Here is an 18402-nt window from a genome sequence, read left to right on the forward strand (position 1 = left end):
GTTTGACTTTATGCAAAATGGCTGAATCAGTGTGTCATGATGACACGTTCGCGCAAATGAAAAAGAACCCTACATCAGTAACTTTTTCAGGCAGCGTCATGGTGTTATATCCAACTTGTATTACAGTGGTATTAAGCAATATGACTACTTGATTAACATAATATTATGTTTGTTTATCATGAGTTATATAAAAATTAACCCCCCGCACAGTTGTCATAAATGTTGAAATTAGAGACCAAAACCATTTTTTGTACCAGGCTGTAAACATGTTTATTTCTGCTTGTAAGTTGGGCATTTTAACATGGGGGCCAGTAGAGGAACTCTCTTACGTGTTAGCTTAATTTTTCAGTCCCACAGGTTGTTGTTTGGTGAGAACACAAGGCCATTATGTTCCACTCAGCAGGGGCTGCTGAGTCAAGTACAACACCTGGTAAATTTCGGTATACCGGTCTGGTCCGACTCTTAATATCAAACTGGTTTGAAAATTTTGATACCTGCCCAACCCTGTCAGTTTTCAGAGTTTTTATCCTTATTTGATATGTTGTATTTCATATTGTCACTTGTGCTTTGTCTTCTCATGACTTCAGATCAATTTCAAAGCTGTTTCAACTGCACACACATTTTCTTCTTACTTACAAATATGTCAGAATGAACAAAAGACTGATAAATCCTGCAGTAGTTGTTGGAGTTTGCCTATACATAAGTTGAGATCAAATCTTCGCAGACATGCATTTCATGAATGAGGCCCAGTGTGAGGCCATTTTTTTTAAACTGTCCAGCTGGCAAGAGCATGTGTCTGAGTGAAAGAGAAACAGATTTGAAATGGATTGTACTTCTTGGCTCAGACCCATTGGCCAGATCACTTTCTTATTTGCAGGATCTTGCCAACTTGTTATTTAAGAAGTAAACAGCTTTTCTCCAGTGCTGAGCTCCTAGAGGGAAAGACTGCTGGAGTTCTCTGGAGAACACTAGGAGTCCCCCATGTTTCTGTGTTTCATAGATCAGATAGTCTGGCTCTGACTAGGGCTGTCACAATCACGATATTTTAGTGTATGGCTATTTATCATACAAATAATTGCAATAAAACCATTCAGTTTTCTTGCTTCATCTTATGCCACTATAATAGTATAAGTGTGGCGGTAGTGTGGCTGTTTCCTGAATCCCATAGCTTTTCAGTAGTTTGGCTCTTTTGTTGATCAAGTAGTGCGGTGGCTTCACAAGCTACACACAAGCTACATTTACTCAAGCATTCATGAAGCTCAAACACAGCTGCGGTCTGAAATAAAATTGGATCAGTAAGTGACGCCATAGATATACATGGACGTGTTAATGTGTGTAGCCGACAGAAGCACTTCCGTATGGCCGTGACATCATGTTCCAGTGCGTGAATACATAGATAGAGCACTTTATTAATCCCAAAGGGAAATAAAAGTGGTACAGCATCCAACTGACACATATCAAAATACACAAAAAATGAGGTAGGTAACAGAAACAAAAACTATTAAAGGCTGAATTACAAAAAATAACTAAAATGATTAACTCAAATATGAAAAATCAATAATGAAGGCTAGAATAGAGACAAGAGAGGTAACTATAATATACTATTTGCTGAGTATACATTGCTTAATTTGTTAACATGCGACAGTGTAGTACGCTGTACATTAGTGCAAGTTTGTCTGTTTTTGTTGCCAAATTGGTTTTGGAGCAGTGAGGGCAGATTATTATTTATTAAACAAATAAACATTTTTATACCTCCGCGCTGGCACTGGCGATAGCCGTTGCCGGAGGCATTGTTCTTGGGTTGTAAGTCCAACCATCCAGGGGTTGAAACGGTATATTGGTTTTGAGGTATAACGTGATATTAGAGTTGACGGTTATCATATTGGAAACACATTATACAATATTGAAAAAAAAATCAACCGGACAGAAAATCTCAACTTGAGCATTTTTTAAGAAGTCTTTTTACACATAAACAACCATTAAAAATGGTTTCAGTGGTTTACTAAATGGTTTTAGTAACAAAATGTTTCTTTATCCTAAAAGAACCCTACTGTTTTAATTCCTTGAAGGGTCATTCTGACTGATAAAAATAATGAGCTGTAATACCATAATACTATAAAACTGCAATATTTTCTGAGGCAGTTATTGTACCATGAAGATCTCATACCATTGCAATCATAGTATGTCCATATGGACATTTGTCCATCCCATTTTTGTGAATGCGATATCTCAACAGCACCATCAGGGAATTTCTACACATTTGTCACAAACATCCACTTGGACTAAATTTTGGTGGTCAAAGGTCGAGGTCACTATGACCTTGTCTGTCTCAGTCTTGTGAATGCCATATCTCAAGAACACCTCAGCAGATTTTATTTTGTGTTCCAAGGACTCAAGGATGAATTGATAAGATTTTGGTGGTCAAAGGTCAAAGTCACTGTGACCTTGCATCTGTCTGATTCTCGTGAATACAATATCTCAAGAACACCTTAAAGGTAATTTCTTAACATTTGGCACAAACATTCAGTTGGACTGAAGAATGACTTAATCAGAATTTTGTGGTCAAAGGTCAAGGTCGCAATGACCTCATAAAACATGTTTTTGGCCATAACTCAAAAATCTGTAAGCTAATTATGACAAGATTTCACACAGATGTCGATTAGGATAAAATGATTAAGTGATGACACTGTATATCCAAAAGGTCAAAGGTAGACTTTGCTGTGATATCATAATCTGCAAAAACGCTTTCATGGCTGTAATTCAACGTCATATCTCAGGAACAGAAGGGGAGACATTAACTGAACTGGTGACACTAATCCCTAAAAAGGTTTTACATTATTTTGAGGAGTTATTTTTCCTTTTGTCTATTAAAAGTTTCTGTCACAAATGGGAGATGTAAAGTTGTTGTCAAATAAATAATGATTTTGTAACGAATATTACAGTACAGTATAGTATTGTGTGATTACACTGCATGACACCTCTAATCTAGGTTTAAACATACTGAAATTAAGTAGCAAAGGACTGTCTGCAAATGATCTTCTGCATACCTTTCCCCAGAGCTGTCAAACACACTGCTGCACCTGTAGGGGAGACTCCACTATAAATAAAGAGACTTGTTAAAAGCTCCTCTCTGTCATCATCTGACTGCAGAAAGTAAGAAATATGGTCTCATATGAACTGAAACAGAAGAACCTGCCCAATAGCAGTAAGTTTTAGGCAGCCAAGCTCTTTCACCCCCCATGTGCTTTTGTGACATTGGAACCTTATGTTCAGGTAGACATTTTATTAACCAAGCTGACAGAAGTGCACCTAATTCACATTCTAGGCCTATTTGTAGTGACATTTCTAACACTGACTTAAAATGATCTTGATTGTGGAATCTAACGATTGTGTAATTATCGTGGTCAACTCAAATAATTGTGATCATGTAATAATTGCGACCGCTCTGTCACTCTCTAACTTTGAAATGATACTACTGGAGGTACATCACCTTCAGTGTGGTGTATGCTGGATCGGAAGAGCACAGTGGAGGGTCTGAACCACATAAACAAAAATAACAAAAAAAACGGACAGATGGGGCTCTAGTTTCCCGGTGCAGTGCAGGGTGGCGCAGGGTGGCGAACCCCGCACAGAGCTAGTTTCGAGCAGCGCAACCCGAGGCGCGCTCAGTTTGGTCGTTTGACAGACCGAGGTGCGCTGAGATGGGTGTGGCGGCGCAGCATGGGGAGGTGTCGACAGATCCAGCTTGGCGCAGTGACAGTTTCGTGCCAAAAGGCTTCGCCGAAGGTGCGCTAAAAGCTTGCCAGCTGAAACCAGGTCTACTGTCAGCACAGGGGGAGCGCAGCTGGTGTAAGCTGAAGTTTGGCTGACGGGCGGACAGTGTGCACATGTCACCAAAACCTCACAGGCAGGTTTCCAGAATGTCAGGCACATTAGCAATGCAAAAAATACCCCAAAACCACTATTCAATGCAACTATCTGCAATCAGCACATAAATGTATCTCTGTATCGACTGTCCCGTCACATCTGATGTCAGATCAAAGGGGATTGGCACTGTTTGGCACGTTTGGCACGTGTAATGGAAACCCAACCTGATTTGATTAACAAAACTAATGAGTTCACATCCCTCTCAGCCAACCACAAACAGCCACAGCATCAGATAGGGAGTATATATTCAGCATCTGTCATCTTAGAAAAGCCAAAAGAAAAGAAACAGAGTGAGACTGCGAGAGAGAAAGAGAGAGCGCGCGTGCAAGAGAGAAACGCAACATTGATTTACAATTGTGGTGACGTCCTCCCAGGCTACCTTTGCATCATCAGCCCGTGGAGGTCTGCACGCAGTTCCGTATATTCGGACACTGCGAGCTTGGACCTCCCGGACCAAAACATCAGTTTCCTCCTGGGAGAAGTTTGGCCGTCTGATGCTGCTGCTCTCTTCTGCCATGGCGAATTGAGTAAACTCTCATTACGCCTTCGCGTGGCGCATTTAAGGGCGAGGAGAGGGGCTCATTTGATTGATGTGATGTGTGTAAAACCCACTCCACGCCTTCTCTCCTCTCTCTTTCCGACTTGCGCCGGTAGGAGGGACGGAGGTGGGAAAGAGGAGTAGCTGTGCCAGGGCGCACAGTGTGCCAAACTTACAAAATCCGCCTGGCCACACCCAGTTGGCGAAGTGCAGGTGCGCTGTGCCTCCGCCGCGCCCGGTCTACGAAACTAGAGCCCATGGTGTTTAAAGTTTGGTGAGGTAGTGACTAACTGCTACCTATGGATGTAATAAGAGACCTGAATACAGCATTGGTTCTAGACCCCAATCCCCAATGGGAGTTGCTCAGTAGTGCCTGAAGCCAAAATGGTTTAACTGCTGTGTATAAGATTACCCAGATGATCGGGGACTATTTACACACCATGCGGCCGATAGAGCAGACACCGAGAGACTTCTGCTGGCCAAGCTAGCTACTTCCATTTTGGCGCTCCGTTAATTTGAATGGGGATAAAGCGATTTAATCGTGCGACCCTTTTAGACTTTCCAAATCGGACTGAATCGGTTCAAACCCAATAGTGAAAGGAGCCATTTTGGGAGGGTTGTGATGCTCAAAGTTGTAATTCAACTTTTTGGCCACTACGAAAATTGGCTTCCACGCCCAGCACACTTCCTGGGAGCCTGCTGCTAACATGCTAGTCAGCAGGTAGCATGCTAGCACTAATCACCCACAATTGTTCTCTGAGCTAGCCAGCTTTCTGCCAGTAAACAAGCTAGATAACATGATCACCAATGAAACAATAAAGTCACAGTTTATTAGAGATGTATTTGTACCACTGACTCTTGTCTCAAAAGTGTCTGCAAACCATGCCTGTTTTATGCAGCTGTTGATCATCCAGCAGAGCATGGTTATATGCTATGACAGTGGATTGTGCACCACAGTGAATAGGTCATCATTAGCTTTCCTGCCTTTGGATTCTTGGGCTATTTGTTACCTCAAAGATCAGCACTGAAAAGTTGGTTTGCTATTGGTCAGATGATGGTTGAGATGTTAATTAAAAATTTCATTGACTTGATGTGGAGGATTAGCATGGATGTACTTTGCCCATGTGAATGAATCCACTGATCCTGGTGATTCTGGTAAAATTACATGATTTTGCCACAAAATTTTACCGCTTCAAATGCTGGAGTGAACGGCCCTTCAGATGGAAAACAATATTGACACCTGAATTGCTGCCATGTCAGCAGTAATGTGAAGGTGCTACGAGATGGCTGCCGTGAAGAGGGACCTTAGCTTGAAGACAGAGCCCTGAATTTAATAATTGTCAGCAAAGTCTAGCCCTTATCTATGGTCATGAGCTGTGGATAATGACGAACGAATGAGCTCATGGATACAAGAGACTTATGTGTTTTCTTCACAGAGTGTCTGGGCTCACCTTTAAGCTGTCTTACATGTATATAAACAGCTAAGTTGGTTTTAGCTAATTTAGTAAACTATGTGCCTATTCACAAACCTGGTAGCCCCCCATCTGACTGCTGACATTTTGCCATACATTTCTTTTCCTGGCAAGATTGTGGTATGTTTTTAATATTGTGTTATAGAGTTCGGGGAAGAGGATGAGTTTTTCTTTCATTACTCTCTGGCTCCCCTGCTTGTATGTGTTGCTACTCACTTATGACCACAACACATAAAGCTGTTATCTCATTGGTTGTTGTTACAACTCGGCCTCTTGTAGCTGCTGGGCTGACTGCTTGTCCTTGTGTTCCGAGTTGCAGGCCCTGTAGGTGTGGCTGGGCTGTCAGTTATTGGGAACACTTAGGGCCCAGTGTTCCCAGTGCTATATAAGCGCACCTCAATTGTGTCATGGGGAAAGAGAACAGAGAAACTCTGTGCCCTTCTGCTTTCCTTTTAACATACAATGCTACAGTAACTATTCTTTTACTGTTGTTTCTAAACTGGCACTACAGACTTATTGACTACAACACCACATAGGCCTACTGTTTTACACATTTTTAGTTGTCTGTGTTAGTTTCCAAATAAGGAGCTCGGTGTCAATTTCGAGCAAGTGCCAATCCAAGGGTAGTGCTTCTGCCTTGTTGGCTGCCATTGCTCTTTCCATAAGAAAACAATGGCAAAGCCACCAGTTTTACCGCTGATTATGTGTTGGCGGCTTTAGGGACAGGGTAAGGAGCTCATTTCTCAGGAAGGAACTCGGAGTAGAATAGCTCCTTGTTCACCACCACAACGCGCTCCATTCTACTGATGGCACCCTGGGGGTGGACCCAGAACATGCTGAAGAGATTACATATACTAGCTGGCCTGGGAACACCTTGGGATCCTCCAAGAAGAGCCGTAGTACATGGCTGTGTGTCTGGCCTGCCTTGCTCAGCCTTATGCCCCAGTGACCCATACCCAGATAAGCAGTGGAAAATAGGTAGTGGTGGGCCTTGGGGATGGTTATTTAGGTCCATCCGATGGTCTGCTGGTCCAACACTTTGTGTAATGGAGTTAAAAGCTTTGTAAATAGGACAATAATAGTATTAGTAATTGTAGTAGTGGATTGCAGTGAAATTTGCTCAACAAAATCATGCTCCCATATTTATATTTAATGTAATGAACAAAGCCATTGTTTATTTTTTGTGTACCTCCACCCTCTAACACTGACACGATGCAAACTCTTATTAAGGATTCATTTTTCATTAAAAGTTGCAAGTGTTCCTGGGGTTTACCGTCTGCTTTCCAAGATAACTGAGTATCAGCTACAGCGATTCCAGTTAGAATTTGAAGCCTTTGTGTTTTATATTGAATTGATGCTTTAGTAAAACTTTACCAGTGTGACAGTTAACAGTAAATTATCTGCCCATTCTTGCTTCTCTGATGTCATCTTTAAAGTGTTTTAGCTGTAATCTCTACTGTCTCAAAACACATCTAAGGCCCTCCTTGTCCTTCCTTTCCTACAGCCTTGTCTTGTATACCCATGGCCCTTCAACTGGCAATGGGCCTGGGTTGGTGGGAATTTGTGTTATAATCAAAAATATCTTACTATATAATGACGAAAACTCTGTCTGTGTGTGTCTGTTCCAATTTTTTCTCCTCACTGACTTGGTCAATCCATGTGAAATTTGGCACAGTGGTAGAGGGTCATGGGAGGATGTGAATGAAGCAATATTACATCAATTGGCCAAAGGGGGGCGCTATAGCAACCAATTGAAATTGCAAACTTTGAATGGGCATATCCCATGTCCTGTATGTCGTAGAGACATGAAACTTTGCACAGAGATGCCTCTCCTCACCAGGAACAAATTTGCCTCAAGAACCCATAACGTCCGGTTATACAGATTTTCTGCCATTTTGAATTTTTTGAAAAACACTTAAAATCGATCTTTTCCTAGGAAGTTTGACTGATCTGCATGAAACTCAGTGAACATAATCTAGGGACCAATATCTAAAGTTCCCTCATGGCAGAAGTTGGAAAACTTACATCTCAAGGGTTTCACCGATCACCACGCAACTTTGTAGGCATATGACCACACATAATCTGAGGGGACCCCTCCATTATGATGTAGAAACTCGATTAAAACAAAAAACAAAAACATATACACACTACAGTGACTTTTGGGGTCGTTTTTGTTTGTTTTGCTTCCGCATTAAAAAACGCACTAATCAGAAGTGACGTAGCGGAAGGGAGTCCGGCCGAGTTCGATTGAGTGTAACATTAATAAACATGGATCCCAGTACTAGTTTTGAGACTGAAGAGGTTGAAAATGTACATTCATATGCATATGACGGCCCACAGGCTTATAATTATGAGCCTGCTAGGCATCCAAGAGACCAGGGACAGATCAGGGTTAGGAGAAAGGGGGAGAGAGATGCGAAGATTTCCTGATAATTTTTTGTATGATAGATGCTTGTGTGGGAACTGCCAGCCCATGTCCTCAGCTGTGGAGAGTATGTGCGAGGCCGGGCGGGCTCCACCAGGAACATAATCCTCCTGTCCAAAATGAGCGCTGCACACGACCGCGTTTTTGGTCACAGATGAAGCCGTGAAATCGCGCCTCTTCACCTGCACAAAACGCACCCAGGCACGAAAACTAACTCCACTCTTTTTTCTGTCTGGAAAACGGTGGACTCGATGTCCTGACAGACTCGAGTTTGTGCATTCAGTCAGTCATTCTGTCAGTCAGTCATTCTGTCTGTCCCATGTTTTTCTACTCACTGACGTGGTCAGTTAATGTGAAACTGCATATAGGCATTGAGGATTGGCATAGGTAGAAGGCATTCTCGGAACCCATCGGCTGTATTTGGCATCTGACTTCCGGCAGACGGCGATACAGCCTCTGGGGGCAGACCCCCAATTTCTTGGCATTGAGGGATTTCCGTTTCCGACTTTGGTTTATATAAAAGTAAATATGCTGAACCATTGCGATGGATTCAGAGTTGCAGTGACGCCAATTATGTTCCACCTCGTTAGTTCACCGCACGGACCATTTAACCTGGCAACAACTGCAGCCGGCTCAAACGTGATTGGTTAATATCACGCAGACTACAAACAGCCTACAACCGGAAACCAGGGCTCTTCCGCTGTTCTTCCGGAGGCAAGATCTCCGGGGTTTGCCTACAGACTCTGTATATACATATATACATATAGTCTGTATATAGAGACTAGGTAGAAGGTGACAAAGCTACCAATGGGTATGGACTAGTTAAGTAAAAACAATATAAGATGAAAAAAAAAAAATAGAATTACCTTTTGACCTTCAACCACCAAATTCTAATCAGATCATTCTTGAGTTCAAGTAAATGTTTGTTCCAAATTAGATCCCCTCAGTGCGTTTCTGAGATATTGCGTTTACAATAATGAGATGAACGCATGGTCAGTGAACTTTATCTTTCACCATCAAATTTTAATCAGTTCATCCTTGACTTAAAGTGGACATTAGTACCAAATTTGATTTATTCATTTTTTTTATTTTTTAGTAATTTGCATGATTGAAAATGTCAGTGTGATATTTATGCCTCTGTGCTGGCGAACTTCTATCTTTTTGGGTTGTCCATCCATCCGTTCATACACATTTCAACTCAAAGTTAAACTGATTATGTGACCTTGCATCCACCTCGTTCTTGTGAACATGATATCTCACAAACACCTTGAAGGAATTTCTACAAATTTGGCAGAAATGTTCACTTAGGCTCAACACTGAACTCTAAGGTCAAAGGTCAAGGTCAAAGTCAAGGTCACTTTGACCTTGCCTGTTTCATTATCATGAACATGATATTTCAAGAAGATCATGAGGGAATTCCTTCAAATTTGGCACAAACGTCCAGTTGGACTTAAGAATGAACTGATTAAAATTGGTACTTAAGGTCAAAGGTCAAGGCCACTGTGACCTCACAAAACATGTTTCTGGCCATAACTCAAATATTCATATACAAATTATGACAAAACTTCACAGAAATGTCTTATATGATAGAATAATGAAGTGATTACATTTTATATCCAAAAGGTTGGAGGTCAACTTCACTGTGACATCATAATGTTCTGCATAAAACACTTTTCTGGCCATTACTCAACATCATAACTCAGGAACAGAAGAGGAAATATTTGGTCAGATACTGAATTGGTGACACTAATCTTGAAACTGTGCTGATTGTATAGCTCTGTGTGTGAAGCATCCGTGTTTTCACAGACATGGATGTAAGAGAAATTTGATTGGTGTGCGGGGACATACAAAGTTTTGTCAGATTTTCAACTGGAGCATCTGCAGGATAATGCCATACAGGAATTTTATATTTAGACTAAAGTTAGGGATTTTATGAGATGAATTAGTCCCTGTTTTGTTACCTTTGTATCTATCTTGACTGTAAAAGAGCCAGGAGGGACAGTTCCAGCTGTACGAGCCGGTGAAATTCACCGTGGAGTTGCCGGGTTTGCAGGACTCTGTGGACCCAGACGGCCTGACGGCTCCGGTCCCTGTGTTTCCTCAGCAAATACGCCGATGCAGTACAAAGCAGGCTTCCGAAAGTGCGATTAAAGAGCTCCCACTTATTTACCACCAATTACATTTCTCAGTGGTCCTACGTGCCAACAGGAGAGTAAAATCATAATTATAAAGGACTCTATATTGACTGTGTTTATTAGCGTTATTTTAATTGTGTAATGAAAGTCATGGATAATACAAAGTGAAGACATATATGATATATTTGTTCATCCTTGTAAAGTGAACAGCCGTGTCAGCCTTGATGGACACATCTGCAGCAGCCGGCCCCGCACCTTTGGCCGCTGCAAGCGCCTGCTGGAGCTGCTGCCAAGCAGCGCGATGGTGTGAATGTACCATTACAGATTTTGTTGATTTCGTCATTTTTGGGTGCTATTTGTGCTTCTACCATCATGAAGTAAGTTATGAAGTTAAAGGCTTTCTTTTTTGATTCATGTGTTTATTGTTGTTATTTTTTGGCTTGTTTTGCTGTTATCTACAGACAAAGGTAATACTGTTCAAGATCCAGTTATTCTGCAGGAATGTCAAAAACAGCGTGTTCTTATACGCATCTGCTGGAATGAAAAGAAATTGTCTTGAGCCACTCAAGACAATTCTATTAATGTTATAGTAATAGTATAATCAGCCCGGGCAGGTCCAGATCTGCACTACACCGAGTGCACTTACCTATTTTTTTCACAATTTCACAATTATTTTTTCATAATAAAACATGCACACGTACTCTATATTATATTGAAGAAACGCAGCTAGTTACAGATAAACTAATGACCTATTTGTTCATCTTTTTATAGTACAAGTAAAACTTGTTATTGCCACGTAATACTTAACCTTGTGCTATTAATGTCGGTCAGTCAGGAATGTTCTGTGTTCTTCCCTGACTACCATAAATAAGATACAAAAGGGACAAAAATGTATGTTGGTTGTTTACTTTTTGCTGTAGAGCACAGATTGTTTTCATTTGCTTCTTTCTTTGCAGCCGTTGTTGACAGCATGTGATTCAGCTGCACTAAACTCATCTGATTCAGGAGAAATGATCAGGAGACATTCCAGACTGTCCTCCAGACTGGATAAAGTCAAATGTCGGCAGATTATTGAATTGCAGGGCAGAATGACTCCTTGTTGAATACGCCTTAAGTGACCACATCATGCTTATCACACAGACGAAACATTTTGTGACTTTGTAAAATTGGAATGTTTTACTTTCCTGAAAGACAGCAGCCAAAATGTAAGGGAAAAATACTGGTGTATGGACTGCAGCTTCCCATAATTGGGTGTGCGTAAACTTTAATGATAAAATTGTGGGCCTCTTTACAAGACAGGATCATATCACCAGTACTGTAATGTAAGACCTGCCTTAGTTGGGGCATATTTTAATTTAGTAGTGTCAGCTAAAATAAAGCTGCTCAAATTCAGATCCTGTCTGAACATCATATTCTCATTTCCAACTTGTCACATATTGCTGCTTGTTCAGTGGGCTTTTGTCGTCTACATATGATGCGCTAGGTATCTTGGGTGCTTCTTAGGGATGCACCGATCCACATTTTTTCACATCCGATCCGATCCCGATACCTGAATTTGGATATCTGCCGATAGCGATACTATTCCGATACCAAAGCTCTGTTTGCTTTAATATTATTATTATCATTATTGTTGATTTTATATGAGGCTGTAATAAACTCCTCTCTACAGGCAAGTATGATATGTACGTATGTATCAATATTAAATTCCAAGACAGACAATAGACAATATACACTATCAAAAAACAAAAAGTACCTGTCATATTAATCTGAACAGCACAGATACAAATCAAGTAGACACTACTATGTAGTAGTGTTGTCACAGTACCAAAATTGGGACCCACGGTACGATACCAGTGAAAGTATCACGGTTCCGTATCATGATACCACAGCAAAAATGAGGCAGATGTGCCTTTTGTCATTTTTAAAAAGATGAATCACTTTTCTATAATACATCAATGATATTTCAATGGAATAAATTACTTATTGACTTATTCATACTTCAAAAACAGCATCAATAAGTGATTAACATAGGAGGGATCAAAATAAAATAAATAAATGAAATAAAAATCAACCAGCCACCCTCCTCCCCTGACAAGTAAAGAACAGTTCCTTCATAAGTAAAGAACAGTCCGTAAAGTGCTGTGAGGTTTGTGGGCCGTTACCTGCCAGAGAAATGTGAATGGCTCGTTTCTCCTCTGACACGCCACATACCTGTGTGCCGCCACAGTTCGGCTGTTCAGGTACTTCTGGGCAGTCATGACGTCAAGAAGAGGACATTATTGGACCTGGAGTCGGACTTCTCTGTCGCCGGTAATCCGTTCTTGCGCTGTGCAGCACTATGAGCCGCCACCGTATTTGACAGGAATACATTCCCGTTTGTGTCTGTGACCCCCGTTCAACCCACAACCGGCAGGATTTGCCTTTAGTTTCTGCTGCTGGTTGAAATCTGTACTCCGCGCTGAATGATTTATTTTGCTCGCACAACACTATTTTTAGTCGCAAATGCGAGAAAAATGCTCGCACGTAGAGCTCTGTGGAAACCAAATCACTGTAGCATATATAAACAAATCAAACCTACACGTAAAAATAAATTAATAATAACTTTCACTGCTTAAAGACACTCAATAGCTCAGTTCATACCTGAAATGTCACTGGATACAAACCACTGCAGCGGCATATCGAGTGCCAGGTGGACAGCGCACGCCGCATGGACACTCATGCTCTTGCGATTGGACTTTGATCTTATCCCACAGTAGTGGTACCTGAGGTACCGTAGTACTACAGTACTCCAACATTATGGTATCATATGTACTGTCGTGTTAAGTACCTTGGTCAGTGCAACACTACTGTGTAGCAATCATCATATCATTCTAGCAGACAACGTGAAACCACAGATGCGGCTCGTGGATCGGAAATTTCCGCAGGTGGATCAGAAATTTCCGATCCGTGAATTACGTTGGTATCGGAACCCGATACCGATACTGGATCGGATCGGCCCCATCCCTAGTGCTTCTGTCATTGATGTTCGTGGGATGTTGTGTCAGTGTTCGTCTGTTAGTGTCTTTTCAAAATTCACTTTCACTTTCACAGGTAATTGTACGGTTTCTGCTTGTTAGATGCAGTTTTTTTCAAAATAAAGTGACATAGGTAAAACACCTTGTGTTTACATTTATTACCTTTTAGGCAACACATGTATGTGATAAGATTTAGAAAAAAACATTGCGGTGTCACTCAACTTTTATAACGCAATCCACCTCCCCTCCCACTTGCCCTTTAGGGACCTTTCAGCCCCCTAAGTTATGCTGTTTTCCGGTTGCCTTTTAAACTGACGCCGCCCTGCGCCGTATCATACTGCTGCAAAAGGATGGTTTTCTTTCTAGGTGTCTGTAGCTGGAAGCATTATGTTTTTGGGTTGTCCATCCTACCCATTCTTGTTAACGCGGTATCTCAAGAATGATGTAAGAGAATTTCATCAAATTTGGCACAAATGTCCACTTGAACTCAAGGATGAACTGATTAGAATTTGGTCATTAGAGGTCAAAGGTCAAAGTCACCGTGGCCTTGAATCCGCCCCATTCTCGTGAATGAGATATCTAAATATTACACTGAGCAAATTTACTCAAAACTGGCACAAACATCCACTTGGACTCATATAAGAACTGATTGGAAATTGGCGTTGAAGGTCAAAGGTCAAAGTCAGTGACCTCAGAAAAACACAACTTAAGAATCCAGGTACTAATAATGAAAATTTTACACAAATTATGTAGTGATGACATTTTATTTCCAAAAGTTCATAGGTAAGCTGTGACATCATAAGGTTCCACAAAAACACTGTTCTGGCCATCAACCAGCCATTCAACACCATTACTCAGGAACAGAAGGGGAGACATTTGGTCAGATACTGAATTAGTGACTCTAATCTTGGGTGTCCACCTTGAAACTGAGCCGATTGTATGGGTTTTCTTTGCTCCTGGGGGAGAGATGTCTGTTTTGACAGACATGGATGTAAAGTGCAACTCGATGGGTTCACATAGGCATACAGAACTGAGGCGGTAATTCTAGTTTGAAAATGAACTACAAGATAATTGTATGCTGTACATTTACCAGGTGCTGCAATTTTTCCATCCATTTTATTGTCCACAAGTAGTGTTTATGTATGGCAACATTTTACCACAAGAAAGAAGGGCCTAGCCTGTTCTCCCCCATCCATTTCTCCATGTGGGTTGATTTGAAGAAAACCTGCCAACTTGCTGACTCAAATGGTTTGCTGTGGCCAAGCCCGTTACAGCTCATTATTGTGTCCATCGGCTGACACTGACACTGGAGGGCTGTGTGCTGAATGCAGGTGTTATTATGTGAAAGGGGAGGCACAGTACATGTTCAGCAATGTGCCTGACACCTCAGTTTATAGGGCAATGGGGGAGTCAAGTCAATTAAGACGTGACTGTCACTGGGTATTGTGTCTGTATGATGTGCACACTCACCCCACTTAGCCACTGCTGCAGATATGAGCTCTCTGAATTTGTTATCCAACAGTGGAAAAATTTCCTGCTGTGGGAGCTTATAGTCCACAGCAGGTACTAACGTCACTCAGTATTCTCCAGCATTGGCCAATTTCTCTGTCGACAGGAGAGGCTGATTTTCCTTGATAAGTTCTATGATGTTTCCTCAGTCTCTTTTTTTATGGCTTTCCTTTTTGGTAAAGAAAGAGGACACTGCTTTTGAAGACAGGAAAAGGCTGCTTTTGCAAAGAATGCATGACAGCTGACCCAGAGATTTAACACACACCTGGAGCTATGACATTCCAAAGAAATACAAAAAATATGTATGGAAGTGAACTGGGGATGAACAAATTTTGCTGACAAAGAACAAGTATGAGTGAAAGAATTGTCAGAATTATGACTAACCTGATAAAATAAATGACCATGTTTTCTCTTCATTAATTCATCAGACATTGTGTTCATTGTAGCCAGTCCCTGTTTAAATTATGTTTTTCATTCCTCCAAGCCAGTGAAAGCCATGGCTGGAGACATTATGGTTTCGTCTGTCACCGACAAAACAACTGTCACACTAAACACGTTTTCCAAACAAATAGAACATGCTAACGTTATTAGCACAAGCCTATACTTTGAATACGTTAGCCTAACGACGGGAGGAGATTTTCTCTTCTCATATGAAGCCAGGATAAATCCAGAAGTATACATCCCTAAAGGATAAATCACATAAAAGACTTAAAATGCTATTTTAGTGGAGGCTTTACTGTCTTCAAAATTTATTGTCTCTTATCTGTGAAATTAAAGTAAATACAAGCTTCGTTTACACTGAGGAAAATGTCAGTATACAGAAACTGACAGGAGGTCTGCGACACCGCGACGCTGAGCATGAGGGTGGGCGAGTTCAACATCGTATAAACAAAGGGGGGGTTTGAAAATACCCCCATTTTCACAGGTAACTTAGTCTGTGCCTCCTGCTGCAGGAAATAATGGATTAATCCTGGAAAGCTAATGATGTAGCACTTTTCTTCTTATGAAAGTAACATGGCGATTATTCGACTAATGAGAATTTGGTCGGAAGAAATAATCGACCAGTTGACCAGGAGACTACAGCCCTACATATTTCTTCTTTTAAAAATATTTAGCGAGCTGGCTTCCCTGCAGTGTTGCCAGATCTCGCGAGACAAATAAGCAACCAGGCCTGTGAAAACAAGCCCAAAACAAGCGACTTTTTCTACGGACCCCCCTAGGTTCCGGGGAGAGAAAAATAAATAAATTGTGTGCATGGTTTTACAATCCGTGGGGACGGATTTTAAACTGTGGGTACAGATTGTCAGTATACATCCATGTGGACAGATTGGTAAACTGTGTGCAGTTTTCCAAAACTGTACCCACGGTACACAGTTTATTTATTTTTCTCCCCCCGAGCTTCAGGAAAATGACCACAAGTGGGAGTTAAACCACCTTTTAACATTATTTAATTGACATTAGAAAACAGATGGGATGTCAAATATAGACTGATGTGCCAAGTACATTATATACACAGTAAACCTCTGATAATTAAAATTTGCACACACAAATAAATATCATCCTGAATTCACAAAAAATTCACCAGAAAAAAATACATTACCCTGCTCTGCCTCTGATTGGCTAGTACTCATTGCCATCAGGGTCAGAACCAATTAGAAGCAGGATGCGGGTGGGAAAAAACTCTGCTGTCTCCTGTGACAGAGGGAACAGGCAAGACAAACTATCCTACGTTTAATTAACATATTGAAAATATCTACTTGACAACTTATTATGGAGCTGGGAACAAGCCCAAATAAGCAACTACACTTTAGAAACAAGCCCAAAAAAAAAAACGTGACCCGCGACTACCAATATTTGTAAGCGACTTTACAGAAAAACAATCCCAAAGTCGCTTATAATAAGCGGACTTGGCAACACTGCTTCCCTGATATCTATTGGTAGTGTATTTCATAGCTTTGGGGCATAACTGACAAAGGCTGCATCCCCGATCTTCTTCCAGCTGTTGCTGGGAACCTCCAGTAAACCAGCAGCAGATGATCACAGTGTTCTTGGAGGCAAATAGTTAACAAGGGAGTTAGCAATGTAGCTCAGTTCCAGCCCATGTATGGCTTTGTATACAGGGAGGAGGAGCTTAAAATCAATTCTAAATGCAACAGGAAGCCAGTGCAGAGCAGCTAAGACTGGCCTGATGTGCTCACTGTTCTTGTTTCTAGTTCATAGATGAGCTGCCGTATTTTGAATGAACTTAAGTCTCTCAGTGGTGTTTTTTTGGGAGACCAGAAAAAAGTAGCTGAGTCAGCTAAACATGAAGGCATGAATCAATTTCTCAGCATCTTTTTCATTTAGAAATGGTCGTACCTGTTTCTGAGGTTTTTTGTCACCTTGTTAATGTGGGACCTGAAGATTAGATCTGAATCAAAGATCACACCAAGACTTGTAACTTTAGATTTAATCCAAATTCCCCAGATTATTAAGCAGCATTAAGCAGGTTTGTGTACAATGCGTATGATTGCATTACTCATGTTTTTTGTCCTGCTTAGGGATGGGTACTGTTAATTTTTTATCGATATTACTACTCTGATTTATACTCCTTATCAGTTTGATACCTTATTGATACTCTTAGCAGTTTTTTCATTACTAAATAATTACTTTTGAAAATACATGAATTAAAAAAAGATTGAATTCAGAACAGGATTAGAATTTAATATTTTATACAACAAAATGTTTATAGATCAGCAACAGTAATTTTTACAGCAGTTAAGTCACTATTTGAATAACATGCCTGACATCACAATACTGAGTGATGTTTAGTTTTCATCAGTCAGTCCTTTGTCCTGTCCTCTGTGCTTCTCAGTTGCTGATTTTATTTACTGGCTGCAGGTACAGCTGGTGAAGGGAGGAGGGGCTGTTTGTTTTATCCAGCAGCTCAGTTTACAAGAATTTGCCAACTTTTAAGATAACAGTCAAACTAAGCTAAACAGTTAGACCTCAGTGACACAGCTTTCATTTTTGCTCGTTTGTAGCCGAGTTGAACACTTACTAAGGTTTTCTTGCACCAGGGTTACTTAAAGTAACCAGTTTAGTTGTCTTCAACGCGAGTAATTTTCAAGTTATCCGTTATCATCACTTCCTCTCTACAGCGGTCTCCCTGCTGTTCATTAATTTCACTCCGTGTGTGTGTGTGTGTGTGTTTGTGTGTGTTTATGTGGAGGTCAGCCCTGGCACTGACAGCAGGCGAGAGGTTTCAGTATGATTAAAAATTACACCATTAAAAAGTACTGACAAAAGAACCAATAATGTCACAGTTCTGCATTACTGGTCACCTGCTCACTTTTGCATGCCCAGTCACCCAGCTCCCATTCAGTAATTTTCCATTCACTCA

The 18402-nt window shown here is 41.0% G+C and overlaps 1 protein-coding gene across 4 annotated transcripts in view; it reads left to right on the forward strand.

Annotated features, from left to right (window-relative positions):
* Nucleotides 1–18402, forward strand: part of ltbp1 (latent transforming growth factor beta binding protein 1) — a 213669-nt gene that overhangs the window by 14296 nt on the left and 180971 nt on the right. The window lies entirely within an intron of this gene.

The sequence above is a fragment of the Epinephelus fuscoguttatus genome, linkage group LG16 (genome assembly GCF_011397635.1).
Source record: "Epinephelus fuscoguttatus linkage group LG16, E.fuscoguttatus.final_Chr_v1".
Classification (NCBI taxonomy): Eukaryota; Metazoa; Chordata; class Actinopteri; order Perciformes; family Serranidae; genus Epinephelus; species Epinephelus fuscoguttatus.